Here is a 15,989-nt window from a genome sequence, read left to right as displayed (position 1 = left end):
GTCCTACACTCTATGGTTTAACCCACAGTGCCACCCATGTCCCGAACAATGGGGTACCTGGCAGCAAGTAGCACTGATCTACACAATTCCATGGCATATGCTCACCCATAATATGGCAGGCTAACAAGTCCAAAGTCCAGTCAGGCCAGGTTCCTGCCTCTGCAACCAATCCAGAAAACAGGGCACCTAGCGGTCAGTCCTGCTCAAGCACAGTCCCAAAGTGTTCCCTGGACCATCCAAGCCATGATCCAACCAAGTGAGTAGGCCTAGCACCTCAGCTCTGCTTCCCTTTTCTATTTTGCATGCTGATAGCAGCATCTGAGCTTGATGAGGCATGTGACCCTCACCTGTCCTGAGCCTATTCCAGCTAAGGAATCACAGGCCTCCTCCCAGAACTAGCCAGCTAGGATATCCCAGCTAGGGCACACCCTTGTCTGCCTCAGTCTCCTAAAGCATTGATCCTGCTGCTCCTTAAGCCTCAGAGCCCACCATGTTCAGAGAGACAGGGACCAGAGACTCTGGCTCTGGTGATGCGTCCTACTGCTCTAGTTCCTGTGCACTGACCCCCATCCCCTCGCCACCCTTTCTACACCAATCTCTCCGTCTCCATCTCCAGCTTGCCCCAGTGTGTCCCAGTCACAGTTACACCCTTCACAGGGATCCTCTTCCTCCTCCCTGCTATCCTGCCAGTTCATGACACAAGTGAATGTCTTGTCTTTCATAGAATTGTAGAGTTGGAAGGGACCACGAGGAACATCTGGTCCAACGCAAGAATCTTTCACCCAACGTGGGGCTCAAACCCCCAACCCTAAGATAAAGAGTTTAATGCTCTTACCGACTGAGCTACCCCCCAAAGTTCTCCCTCATAACATAAAGCATGGGTCCTACATACTTGAAAGATCAGTTCTTCCCATACAGACTAAAACAGGAGCTGTCTTTATCTGGGGAGGTTTATCTGTTGGCAATTCCATCACCTGGAGGAGGCTTCATGGATGATAGCATATAAGAGCCTTCTTGGTAGTGGTCCACAAGGTGTGGAATTCCCTCCCTCCAGATGTGTGGCAAGTGCCTACATTGTACAGCAGTGGTTAGCAAACTTTTTCAGCTGGGGGTCTGTTCCTCAGACCTTGGGAGGGCGGACTACATTTTGGAGGGGGGGGAATGAATGAATTCCTGTGCCCCACAAATAACCCAGAGATGCATTTTAAATAAAAGGACACATTATACTCATGTAAAAACACACTGATTCCCGGACCGTCCGCGGGCTGGATTGAGAAGACGATTGGGCCAGATCTGGCCCCCGGGCCTTAGTTTGCCAACCCATGTTTAGGTAACATGGGGATTTAGGTAACATGGGGATAGCCTAATGCTGTATTATTATCTCTTCTACAGCTTGTGTTGTTTTGTTTCGTTTTGTGAAGGACAGATAATAATAATAAAAAAACATACTAAATAAATCAGTAAATAAATAGGCATTCACTCACAGAAGAACAGGTGGGAGATTGGTCAATGTCAAAGTCAACCGGATAATATTACTAAAACCGATTTGGGAAATTGGCTGTGTGGAGACGCTTATGCATCAAATCTGTGTCATCAAGGGACAAGTGAAACAATATGCCTTTTTTGCAAAACGGAGTCGTTTTATTTATTTTTTTACTAATGAGACTAACAGTGCACACACATCCAGCCTAACATGTGACAATCTGGAAAAAGAAAAAGATTCATGTGGCGCCTTCATCGGCCCCAGATGCAACGAAACATGTCTCTCTACAGCTGCAGCAGGCTCTGTAACCTTTCAGCAATTTGGTTTCACCCCCAAAGGTGCACTGCTTCATTGTTTCCTGAGACAGACAAGATGCCAACCAACCAGTCTTGTTTATGAGGCAAGTCCCTCTATCTGACAAATATGATAATGGCAACAATCTTCTTCTAAATTAGACCCATAATGAGAAAGAAAATTATATTAACTCAGCTGTTGTGCCATTGCAGTTGTTGCGTATTTTCTCTGGTTCAGATTTCTGTCTTTTCATTGGTGCTTCTGTTTGACAGAAGTAAATAACTGAAGTTCACGGTAAATTAAAAATAACAAAAGGGAAATATTGAAACCTCTGGTGTGGTGTATAAAGAGGATTCAATAAAAATGTCAAAATTTATAGGATAAGCTGAGAGCCTCAGGCCCAGGGCAACCAGCTAAGGAAGCTGTTATGTTGAGACAACGGATTGTGAATAAACTCATGTGTGGCTGATAAGGTTCTGGCTGTATTTGAGAAACTGGCCTGTCATTAATTCCCTTCAATTCTCTCATAGTGACACTTGATCCTCACCATGATTCTATCCTATATTGCTATGTTGCTGAAACCCACTGACAACAGAAGAGAAATGCCGCTCTTTTTCCTTTGACGTGACCTCAATTAACATACCCAGTCAGAGTTTTAAACACAGATCTGTCTGCTGGTCTCTGAAGCAGTGGTACTCCTGACCCCAGCCGGTCGCAAACTCCTGGCAAACTCTGCATGCCTGGGTTTTTATATCTGAAATAGTTTCATAAAACAAATTGGCCGCTGAGTGCCTGTGATATTATGGCTTTTCTTGTGGTCACACCAGCTGGGCTGTCATCCGTTTATTATAACAAATTAAGCAGATTCCTGGAAAATGAATAATATTCTGGGTTTGTAAAAGAGGCCTTGTTCAAAGACCGTCCAGGCACCTATATAATTTACCACTAATTTACCCGCTAAGCCATAGGGCTGAATTATGGGAGGCGGAAAGGACAACCAGCAAATGGGATTGATCTGTTCTCAGTTCTGGGTGATGGCAATCAGATGCCGATACCATAAGGTCATTATACAAATCTGTGGCTGCATTGCACTTGGGATACTGTGTACAGTTCTGGTTGCCTCACCTTGAAAAGGACATTGAAGAATTGGAAAAGTTTCAGAAAAGGGCAGCCAAAATGATTCAGGGGACAGAGGACCTCCAATATGAGGGAGGTTCGCAGCATTTGGGACTTTTTAGTTTAGAGAAAAGGCAAATAAGAGATGACACAATAAAAATCTATGGCATGATGCTTAGGATCAGTGGCGGAGCATGCCTCAGTCCATCTCCTATGTACTAAGGTTATTGACCCAGCAGGCATAAGGTCCTTTATGTGCAGAGCAAACAACAATGGCATCTGATGGCTTAGCCTGCTATCTTAGGTTAGGAGCTACGTTAAGACACCAGCTGGACCACACTGCGACCTGTTCCTGCACACAGTGCTTACAAGGGCCTCTTTTGCAAACTGAATAAAAAACCAATCACTATTTTCTCAGTTGTGCTGAAGCACTACCGCCCCCCCTCAGCTCAAACACGTGTGATTTCCACATCAAGTTGCTCTTGCAGCTGCTTGATGCGTGATGTTTAGCCTGCAACATGATGGTCTCTGGATGGAGGAAAAGTGCACAAACATCACATCTGAGATGCAGCAGAAGTGTTTGTTTTGCTATGATGAACAGATGGATTAGACTGCTTCCATGGCCCTGAATCTCTTTCGAAGCTGAACAGAGCAGAAAACAGACTTCCCCTCCAGTTAAGGTGCTGGTTTGCCCCCTCTAAGAAGTTTCAGAAGTCATCTCATTCCTAGCACAGGATGGGCAAATCTGTCAATTTTGGTTTCTCTTTGGTCCCATTCACACCACAGATTTAAAACACTTTAACGCCACTCATGGCTTCCCCAAAGGAGTTAACTGTAGTATAGTAAGGGCACTGGAAACTGTAGCCTCAACTCTTACCTTGCATCTTCTTTCATTGAGTTTATGCCCTCCTCTGTACACTGAGCATGAAAACCGAAATAACTGAGAGTGGCATAGTTATGAATTTGTGGTTGCCAGACCTCTTTAATCCCTGATTCCAGCAAGTGTTAGAATATAAGCCTGAGTGATGGGCCATTAAGAGAGAACAAAGGAAAGGTAGTGGGCCATTAAGAGGACCAATGAAAGGGGGTTCTGTGCTAGATGACAAATGGGTGGGGCTCCTCCTGCAGCTCTTACATAGTGAGAAGGAGAAAAGTCAGGGTATAAAGAGTTTGTGTAATGTGATCTATAAGTAATGTGATCTATAAGTAAAGCTTCAGGCTTGAACCCAAGGCTGTGGCTATGGGAGAAGGGTTGTATATAGGTGTAGATAAACCATACATGATAAAGACACCAGAGTTTCTGCTGTGCCTCATTTCCAAAAGGAAACAGGGACTTTGGGTGAGTACCCGGAATCTTGCATTGCTCGGAGTTTGGGGCAACGTCAGGGGCGTATGAAGGGGGGCAGTCCGCCCCGGGCACCACTCAGGGGGTGACAAGATGGCCCAGCCCCCCCCCCAGCTGTAGAGCAGCCAAGGGCGTGCACGCAGTTAGTATGGGTGCTGCTCACATGGCCTTTCGCATGGCAACTGTATGGGCTGCCACGCGTGTGCAATCCATATGGGTGTCATGTGTGCGCTGCTGGGTGGTTTGCCCCACACCTCGGCATCTCGCCCTGGGTGCTGGAGAGGGTTCCTCCGCCATTGTGCAGCGTGTAACAGTATTTATATCCCACCCTTCCTCTAAAAGAGTTCAAGGCGGTGCACCCTTCTTTCAATTTTAATCTCATAACAACCCTGCAAAGTAGGTTAGACTGAGAGATGGCAACTGCCCCAACTTCGCACGGTGAGCTTCATGGCTGAGTGGAGATTTGAACCCTCGTCTCTCAGGTCCTGTTTCTTCACTCTAGCCACTACAGCACTTTGGATCTTGGTCAGTAGTCACTTAAGTCAGGGAGTCTTGGTCGGGGAGTCATCTCCCTCATCCTCTTTAGGAAATTGGCTTGGGTCACTGCGTGTATAATTTTCAGGTTCCTAATGAATCATTTTTTAAAACCCCAAGGAGAAGGGTTTGAGAATCTTCTGTAGAAGCCTTGCCTAGGTTATCTTGCTGTAAAGCTAACAGGAGCAACTAAAGCTTACCACAGTTTGTCGGGGTGACAGAGTGAATTAACCATTTCTGAATGGGCTCCAATGCTAAGCTTGTCCTGTCTTGGGTATTGTCTTGGCTCATGCATTTGTTTTAGCTGAACCCAACGCCAGCAGATAACAGTTGGTGAATTCCCAGCACTTTGTATAAAACTTAGCTGCCCAAAGAAGTAGCAATGGTGCTTCCATTTACTGCTGCAGCAACTTAAGGTCCTAGGTCTGCTAAGGAGCAGGAGACGGAGAGAGGCATGGCTGCAGGAAAGCTTAAAAGCATATGCTCTCTCTCTCTCTGTGTGTGTGTGTGGCTTGATAGCTTATCTGCTTCATTAAGTCTAGCTGTTTGTAGAAGATTACCACCCCAGCAGCATGGAGCCAGCAGAGGCTGCAACTCAAAAAATGGCTTGAGTTGAGAGGTGTAGATGTTTGCCTGCATCTCTTTTGACAGCGTGATCCTACCACCTAGACATAATGGGGCCTGACTCTCCCTGTGGACTTCCACCATCAGCAATGACTGTTTTTGTCATTCTTGGACCACTCACAGCCTTATCAATACAGCTTTGCGAACCAATGTTCTGCTTTTGAGAGAGAGGGAGTGGGGGAGGAGAGCTGTTGCTGTTCTGTTAGAAGGCCCTTGAGTGCTGTTGCGTTCAGGTCTTGCTTCTGCTCTCGTCGTAGGAATCTGGTTGGCTGCTGTGAGGTGAGGATGGTGGATCAGATAGCCTATGGCCTAATAATAATAATAATAATAATAATAATAATAATAATAATAATAATTTATTTATATCCCGCCCTCCCCAGCCAAAGCCAGGCTCAGAGCAGCTAACAACAGTGAAAGTAACACAGTTTACATAAAATCACAATCAATTAATTGAAATACATTATAAAATCAATTCAGAATCAAATTAATGGCAACCATTGGGCTAGAGTTCCATGAGGATTACCAAAGGAGGGGGTCAGACTGTGCCTTGGCCAAAGGCCTGGTGGAATAGCTCTGTCTTGCAGGCCCTGCAGAAAGATGTCAAGTCCCGCAAGGCCCTGGTCTCTTGTGACAGAGTGTTCCACCAGATCGGGGCCACAACCCAAAAAGCCCTGGCTCTGGTTGATGCCAGCCTAACCTCCCTGTGGCCTGGGACCTCCAAGATATTTTTGTTTGAAGACCGTAAGGTCCTCCGTGCGACATACCAGGAGAGGTGGTCCTGTAGGTACGAGGGTCCTAGGCCATATAGGGCTAGCATATATAGCGCCATATAGGGCTCTGCAGCCCTCTGATCCTGCAGAGCTCTTCATATATTAAGATGGGCTGCCACAGTTTGCTGGCTTACGTATGTTTCTATCTTATTGTGTTTTCTACAACTATTGGGCATGTCAGGTCCAACCCATTTTAACTGGGTATCACATTTTTCATCCAACTCACTTGTGAAAGAGTTCCAGTGGGCATAATCCCTGCCCTCACTTGTCATCCTCACAATAACCCTCTGAGCTGCATTCTCTGTCTTCCCTCATTCCTATGCATAGTTCACTACACTCATTGTTTCTCAAGCTCGGGTCTCTTACTGTTGTTGGACTACAACTTCCATAAACCCTGACCACTGGTCCTGCTAGCTAGGGATGATGGGAAATGTAGTAGGATGGTATAAGAGAAAGAGTCAGTCAGTGTAGACAATACTGACCTAGAGGGACTGGTATTTTTATGCTGTCAACTGCCCTGAGATCTACAGACGAAGGGCAATATACAAAATGGTTATTATTATTCTTATATTATATGGTGGCATCCTAGGTTCATGGGTTTTATGGCCCCAAAAAGGAGGCAATGGGAAGCTTATATGGGTGAGAAGTGTGATCCTGTAGCGTGCTTGAAGAGGCCGCTGTTAGAGAACTTGCCAACATTTTCTGCAACCTTGTGGGAAACAAGTATACCTAGTCAAAGGTCTCAAGAAAAAGGAGACACACAGACTACTAATTATGGACCAGCTGCTAATTATAGACAGTGATACCATCTTTTAGGCTAGCTAGGCGTCAAGTTAAAAAAAAAATCACCCAGAAATCCTGTGAGCATCCCCTGGGGGAGGAGAAGAGGTGTACGATTATTTCTGTTACATCAGAGATGGCTCATATTGCCAGCAGCGAAGAGGAAGGAAACATTGGTTGACAGCCCTCAGATGAACCAGTTCACTGATAGTTTAATGCAAGTCAAATCTGTATCGCTCCCAAGTCCAGACTCAGCATTTCCAGATGTTCGGGAAGTGTATTAACTCAGCTGCCTGTACTGCAACATGATTATTAGCACAGATTTCCTTACAGGAAATTAATATGTGGATTCTTGCAGCTTGCTGGATCCTCTGCCATTACTAAGGGGCTGCGATGCAAAGCACTCTTCCCTTTGAAAGACCACTGCTAATCCCCTATTAAAGCTTATCAAAGTTGGCGGTAATCACCACAGTTACGGCATCTGCTTTCACATGGCGGGCTGAAGGCCACGAGTTCAGGCAGCTTTAAAAGGGGATGAAGAAAATGCATTGAGACCCGACCATGGCTATTGGGAATGACGGCTAGCTAAATGGCCCTCCCCGTTCAGAAGCCATGCTCCTCTGGATACCAGTTATTATCTGTTATTATTTATTACATTTATATTACACCTTTCCTCCAAGATCCTGTATTTTTCACTCTATAAGACGCACTTTCCCCCTCCTAAAAAGTAAGGGGAAATGTGTGTGTGTCTTATGGAGCGAATGCAGGCTGCGCAGCTATACCTGAAGCCAGGAAAGCGAGAGGGATCGATGCGTAGTGATCCCTCTTGCTGTTCTGACTTCGCTTCGCTGGAGAGGTGCTGTGCAGCTTTCCTTCTCTGCGCAGCGCCTCTTCAGCTGCGTAGCGTCCCTTCAGAGAGGGAGAGAATTTTTTTTTTATTGTTCTCCACCTCTAAAACTAGGTGCGTCTTATCATTGGGTGCGTCTTATAGAGCGAAAAATACGATACTCAAGGAGGCATATATGGTCCTTTCCCCTCATTTTATCCTCACAATAACTCTGTGAGTTAGGTTAGGCTGAGAGACGATGGTTGGCTCAAGGTCACTCAACCAGTTTCTAGACTATGTGTGGATTTTGAATCCTGGTCTCCCAGGACCTAGTCCAACACTCTAACCACTACAGTACACTGCACTGCTACCTCAGTTGTTGAAGGGAGGTACACTGGGGAAAAAGCTGTTGACCTCATGTCCTACCTGTGGGCTTATAATAATAATAATTTTATTATTTGTACCACGCCCATCTGACTGGGTTGCCCCAGCCCCTCTGGGCGGCTTCCAGCGTATATAAAAACATAATAACACAGACACTGTGTTCTGGATTAGCTGCATGCTTGTAATGCTTCAGAAGAACATTTCTATGTATAATTCCAGACACGGCCAGAGAATGCGGGAGCAAGCAGAGGCATGGCTATGGGTCGTTGCACTGCACAGATGGAGAAGATTCGTCATGGGTGCTTCTAACTATCCATTCTACCAGTTGCTTCTGCTGGTGCTACACCCACCAGAAGGCCTCTCAAAACACATGATGGCTGGTTCATAGGCTGCCACATGATCTGGGCTTGAGTAACACTGAAGTCAGTTGGATGTCAACATAGATGGGGCTGCCCAGGCATAAGCAGTGAGTTTTTGCCTGAATTGTACCTCCAGTAGAATCTGGCAGAAACACTACCCTGATCTTATCTCCAGCTGAGCAGCCTACTGTGTGCACCTTTTCAACAGAGAAGAACACACTGACCTAGCCAAAATGGTGGAATCATTTTGCTTCCCCAACGGAGCCTGAGAAGGGAACCGTTTTGCAAACTAACCCTCCTTCAGCCTTTAGAGAGGGGGGAGCACATTTTCGTGGTATCTACTGTCAAACAGCTGTTCCCCTGCTTTATCAAAGCAGTCTCTGTCCCCAAGTACAGCCTGTTCTGTCAGAAATATCACCTCAGACGCGAGGAAGAGGGTGCTGTCGTAACCAAGAAAGCGTTGCATTACGTCTCTCTTCAAAGATAGGAGATAAGGAGCACAGCAGCAAATGGATTGTCTTTTCAACAGCATTGTGAATTAAGGGCAATATTGTTTTCTGTGTGAAGCTCTTGAGCGTGAGCTAAGAACAGCTACTGGTAAGCAACTGAGGCAGACTGGTGTCTGCTGAGGCACAGAGTTTCATATTGCTTTGGCATGCTTGTGCATGCCCAAGTTCTTGCAAGGCCTACTGGTTTTTCTGTCACTTTTTAAACTACTAAGATGTGCATCCGGGAAGATTTTAGGTAAGATTCTGCTGCATCTAATCCCACCCGCCCTTCCGGGAATAATTATAGAACACTGTAATTGCTATGCTAGCCATGTTCTGAACACCATTGCTCCATGTCTCATCAGTTCCCTCTAAAATTAACCACTTGATCTGCACACCCCTACGTAAGTTGACTCAAGAATAGGGATGGGTGAATCTGTTCATTTCAGTGTCTCATTTTTCCACGTTTCCATATCGATTCACCTTTTTAAAAAGTCCTTGTAGAAATCTTTTTTGCATGTTACTGCAAATTTATCTAGGCAACTCTGCCTGCAAGGCACACTTTACAACCTTTCTCCTTATATAATGCATTTTTGTACACATAACTGGAGAACTGCATTGCAAAATTTAGAGAAGTGTGAATTTTGAAGGTCACTGCATTTTGATAAGTGTACTGTTTAGGAATGTGCAAATTAAGTAGGGTTTACTCCCTCCCCTCAGTATTTTACAGAGATAAGTAAGAAAAAAATACTTTTACAAAACATATCCAGAAATAAAAACCAATACAAAGTTTCTTCTTTTTTGTGCCACAAGTAGTGAAAGCAGATAAATACACAGAGAGTCAGACCTGGCAATTGTACAGCAAAGTGGAAATAAAATTAGGTGTTGAATCCACTTGATAACTCTCTCTTAAAATAAAACTACGAAAATGACCACCTGTTTATCTGTTCACAGATGCATTTTAGAACCAAGAACTTGGAAGTAACACCTACGGATTTCAAAACATTTGCATAAACTAATAAAACTGTGAGCATCCATGTGTTTTTATGTTTGTATAAGAAACAGAATCAAACCATACGGCAAAAAGCAAGGTTTGCTTTTAAATGTGAACTGAATCAAATCCCCCATCTCTACTTGAAGAATAGGTTCCACTGAGTTCACTGTTACTTATTCCCTCCACACCTTGCATGTTTACTCAGAAGTAACTTGCACTATGTTCAAAGGGTCTTTCTCCCCTAGAAAAAGTATGTTTAGAATTGCGGCCAAAAGCATGCTTAGCATTCTAGCTGAACCATCAAATCCTTTGCATGTTTGCACACGAGTAAGTTTCATTGTATTTAGAAAGGCTTACTACCAAATAACTGCATGGAGGGTTCCATTGTGCCTTCTATACTATTCTTCATATTTTATCTAAAGTCACTAGATACCGTCATCAAGATATGAACAGATCTATTTAACTCAACAAATGGAAGCTAATTAACGTATCCACTGTTAGTCCTACTCAGGGCGAACCCACTTAATGGGCTAAAGTTAGCCATGTTCATGGATTTAAATGGGTCTACTTTAAGTAGGGCCAAGATTGGATATAGTATCACCCACAAGTTATGAATTTCCCGTCATTCCCCCCCCCCCATTTGTTTGCTATTGTTTTCAACAAAAAATTCTCCAGGAACTCCTCCACAGCTGCTGGGGGGGGGGACTCCCTCCCAGTAACAGCTGCCAGAGAAAGAAAGGAGGGTGCTGTTTGCAGGAAAGATGCCAGCTGCAGGCAGCTGTGCAGCAGTGCTATCTGGACAAGTCAACTTGCATTTTATCAGTATATACAGCTTCTGTTGGCAAACACTCCCCCTGCTGTCTTAAGAGTTCCACCACTTTTCCTTTTGCCACCAGGATGGGGACAGAAAAGGTTTGGCCTGCAGCCATTCACTTTATTATGAGGTTGTGCCGGCGTGATCCAAAAATGCAGCTCCTGAGCTGTAGGTGTAGCATCCAGAGTCTCGCAGAGCTGAAGGCAAGCAGATGCTGTCCAGGCGCAGAGGACTCTTTTGATTTCAAGGGCCTCATTCCCTTCTGCACAACCTTGCAGGGTCCACATGCTTTAGTTGAGATTCCTGCATTGCAGACGGTTGGACTAGATGATGATAATGATTATATTTATACCCCACCCATCTGGCTGGGTTTCCCCAAACACTATGGGCAGCTTAGAGCACATAAAAAATGGTAAAATTTACATAGCTGTCATACACAGGTAACTGCAGTTATTGATCTCAGTTATATATTTATAAATATATAAAATACAGGGCTCATGTGCTGTGTTTAGAAAGCACAAGTCCTGGCAGTTTCCCGCTTGACCCACACTTTCTAAGCATGGATCCAAGGAGTTTTCTCCTTGCCCCACTTCTTTCCAAGGGAAAACCCACTCTTTAGTGATCTATCAGAACAAATGGCAATCTGGGGGAAACTCAAATTCCCGTTAGCTCCGATTGAGCACTAAAGAGCAGGTGACCTTTGGGGTACCTTCAAACTCTAAATTTTATGATTCTGTGCCAATGGTTGGCAAGGGCAGAGAGAGAAAAAAACCACTCCTGGAGTGCCTTTACTGAGTTGAAATGTGTCTTCAAACTGCAATGCCTTGTTTGTCTGAACGTGAATCTCTGACTTTGCATGGCTTGACTATAACACAGCCTGCATTCATGTCTATTCCATTTTTATGACATTTCCCTAACTGTTGATTTCTGTATTTGAGCAATGGAAAAGCCACTTCCAGAAATATAGTGGAATGCAGCTCACGTTTAGCATTCATTTTCATCTTCTTTGCAAACAGATTTTTTTTTTTTTTTGGAAGCAAAGGACATGAAAATGAGCACCAAATTTACACTATATCATTCCAGAAATTGCTTTTGCGTCATGCGGAAGCTCAAATGTAGAACTTACCAGTTAGGAAGAAGTGATAAAAATAGAATCAACTGCCCCCCGACCGCAGCCCTAATGTATAAAGTCACATCCAACGCCCTGCTCACTTTTGAATTGCCCAACATGTGGCTGTTATCCAGCCAGAATTTTGCCAGTGAAGGGAACGCAACCCCAGTCTCAGAAAAGGTTCTTCACTCAACTTAAGACAATGATGTCTTTGTTTTGTTTTGAGAAGAAAGTTGGTATCCCCTGCACCTTCTGAGAAGATGACAAGAAATACCATTGCTAACCATGAGCAGGACACTCAGGACTAATCTACACTAGTGAGTTATGATGTTATAAATGTGTTATTAAAATGTGATACCAGGGGGAGCTGTAGAGCAGTCAATGGAAAATTGCATTGAGAGCTATATAACGGGATTTATTTTCTTCGCTTTTTTAAAAGATCAATGTAGAGCCAGCCTGCGTTCAATCTGCAACACAAAGAGCCCTGCTTCACTTGCTATAGAGCCACAGAATTGTAGAGTTTGAAGCAACCCCAAGAGTTACCTAGCCCAATGTGGGGCTCGAACCCACAGCCGAGATTAAGAGCCTCATGCTCTGTCAAAGCAGTTTAAAGTGGCACATGCATCAGTAGGAAAATTAATCATAAAAAAAATCACAGTAGTGAATTATTTGGGGAGTGGAGGTCCTGAAGGTCTTTCCCAGTTTCTTTCCCAATCCAATTCCCTGGCTTCTGCTGCAGAAAAATAATAAAAAAGAAATCAGAGTAGACTTTTCTCTTTGCTTTTTCTCTCTACTCTCCCCCCCAAGCCAGCTGCATGGTTAGCAGCTGTATCAGGGAGTGGCGATGAGATCTGGAAAATGGGATGGAAGGGACAATGTGAAGCCAATCCTCCATCCCAGCACCACTGCTGCACCTCATACCTGCTTTGAACTGAAAAAGCAGACTGGGAGACCTGACGACAGATCTCCCATGTTGCGTTTGATGCAGCCCTTGGTGTCGCTTCCGAAAGCAAACACATGCTCCTTAGCCAGGTTTGTGGTGCTTAAGAGGCAAGAGGTTACAGTTCTCTCGCCGCCTGCACAACATTCTCCCGGTCTCTGAAAGAAGATCAAGTATCTCACATTGAAAATTATCTTCTCCAGTTTTGGTCCAGCCAGTTTTGGTTTCGTGTGTGTGTGCGCGGGGGAGGGGGGCAGGCAGCTTTACCAGCCACACATAACCCTTGTACTGTTTCCCACACTGCACTAAACTGACACCAGTATTTTTCCTCCCAAGTTAAAATATTTGCCACACACGTCTGAGAAACTCCTTGGGAGCATTTGGGCATGAGGAAGATGACACCCCTGGGACAAAATTACCCTAAACTGTGTAATTAAGAATCCTGGGATTTATAATGTTTCCAAGGTCAACTTACATGATCCCTGCTGCTCCCTTTATGTATTTTTCTCTTGGGTGGTAAGTGTTGTGACATTTCAGAAGGCTGGTATTAAGTTTCCCTAAACCATTTTTTTCCCTTCTACGTAATATTAAAAGTGAGGGAAGGCATTTCTGCTTTGATTTCTTTGCTTTTTGAAAATTGCATTCTACTAAATATCCACAGCCAGCCTAATGTTTAACACAGCTGATGGATTATATACAAGCCCACCATTTGTTAGGATTCTAAGCCCCCCTTTCTGGCAGGGCCCTTAAAAGAAGCACCATTTAAAGAAATATTTTTATGTATTGAAGGTTTTATACCTTCTTGCAGCTTCCTAAGCCAAATATTACACTTATTGTAGTGACTGAAATGCGGCTGCAAATTAGAGAGCTTTTGTTTTAGCACTAGTAATAAAAGCACCAGTACAATGCTGTGGAGCCAGCGTTTTTCTTAATTGCCATCTTGTTTTATTAGATGTTTACTGGCCTCTCTCTACCTTAGCTATGGCATCTCTCCCAAGAGACTGCTAGGAACAAACAGCAGTTATTTGCTTTCTCATTATTTCCTAATACTTCAGACTCCTGTCTGAGCATTCTCTAAATGGCTGCAGTCCTGAGTTCCTCAGGGATTGCCTTTTCTAGAAGGTTATCGTCTTAGATATTCTGCCAAGACTATGCTGGGTATTCCCTCCTTCGTACGAAATTGATCAGGGATTAGGCTTTGCTATAGTGCTACCAACTCTGGCAGATCAAGGAGAAGCACCAGGCAATATCTTTGTTACGAGGAAGCATGGAACAGGGTTGGGAAAGCTTTTTCAGTCACAGGTGAGGGGCAGAGGCAAAAGTGGTTGGAGCAATAGATGGAACATACACTTCTCTTTGTACAGTAGGTTGCATTCTCTCCAGGCAAAAGAGTGAAGCTTTGACATGCGTATGTCCATCCAACATAATCATGCTGTATCACCACTGCTGAACTCAAATCTACATGCCCTCTCTCCCTTTAGGAGACTAGGAAGATGCCCAATGACTTGCTTGCCCCACAGTTCCTATTGATGTTTATGGGCCACCTTGCTTCAAAACTTGTGAGAAGTGATTTGGTTCATTGTAACAATTTTACTTAGAATCACAGCAGCTAGATTATTGGTAGAGTGCTTTTTAAAAAACAAAAAACACACACACTATTAATTACTTAACATCTCAAATATTCTGTTCAGGTAACAGGAGTACGAAAGAATACACCAGTTGCTGCAGATGTAAAAACGTGCAAATTCACACCTACTGAACCACTAAGAAATTTTGCCTTCATCTTTGTCTGTACTAGGACTGGTCTTTTAATTTTGTACATCTCTTACGCCCCCCACTCACCAATAATAAAGACAGCTAACCAGATTACTTAGATGACAGAGCAGAAAAGAGAGCATAAAGCATTAACACATCACAAGACATATATTTTGTAATTCAGCAGAATCTGGGACGTGATCAGTAAACTACTTTGCATTTTATGTTGCTTTTATTCCTAGATTTTGAATGCAGAATATTTTTACAAGAGGGGCTGGAAAAAGAGATATTGCATGAATGCGGCAGAAATCAGAGGGTTTGGAGAGAGAAATGAGATATGAAGACACAGGTCTCCAGCCACAAAGACCAGTGCTCCTTTTGGCTGCCCAGCCCTCTACAGGATGTTGTAGAATTAAAAGGAGAAATATGATGGCGGTTAGGACCTTTTTTCAACACACCCATTCTCCACAAGCTGACCAGCACCAGCATCTGGACTTGCCACTTCTGTGTTGATTACCCAAACTTATTGCAACTAGATGAAAATCTGGTATTTTATTTCCCAAGTGCCAGTATGGCAAGACCACTTGATGTACTTCTGTGCAACCCACACAGAGACATCTGAAAAATCTTGTTTGCATATCTCCCACTCTCCTTTCAAGACATACTCAAATGCAGTTTCATTGCACAGCTGTTCTTGCCCTCCTCTGACTCCTGTTGGATTGCAAGAATTGGCTACGCTCAAATTTGGGAAACCTGTAAATTAGGATTCTATCACTTATGAGACCAGCAACCAACCCAGAACACAACTAGACATGGCATAGCTTTTCTTATTATTTTAACAACCCTTGCTTTGGGTGGGGGGGGGGGGAGAGGCAAATTTGAACCATGGAGCCTTGAGGGCTGTTGGTTTTTTAAACTGTCTCCCCATGACATTTTGTTAATTAACTTCCCTCAAAACATGTTTTCTGTCCTGAAAGGGAAAGCATGTTAGTACGGTATCTGCAAGGTCACTCACTCCCCCGCCTGGCAAATAGCAGGTTCAGGAGGGCACTTTCAATTAGAACAGCATCATGCAAAGGGGTGGGTGGGAGTTTAACCCCTTCTCCGCACCACATTCTCAACCCAATTGACCCCTCTCTCCATAACATGGCTTTTTATTGTTGATTTTTTAAAAGTATCACTGATCCAAGCTACTTATTTCCTGCATCGTAATTTAATTGTACCCGCAGAGGGGGGCTACCTGCTTTAAGCATGGTTTCGATTTGCATTCAAATCCAAAGCTTGTTAGATCCAGTCCTATGATTGTTGACAAGCATGACTTTTACAAAACCTTACAGACCTCCAGACCAATCACTCTAGTTGGCAACAGTAA

This window comes from Podarcis gaigeae (genome assembly GCF_964106915.1).
Source record: "Podarcis gaigeae genome assembly, chromosome: 9".
NCBI classification, from domain to species: domain Eukaryota; kingdom Metazoa; phylum Chordata; class Lepidosauria; order Squamata; family Lacertidae; genus Podarcis; species Podarcis gaigeae.
The sequence above is the reverse complement of the archived record's forward strand: the minus strand, read 5'-3'. Positions refer to the sequence as shown.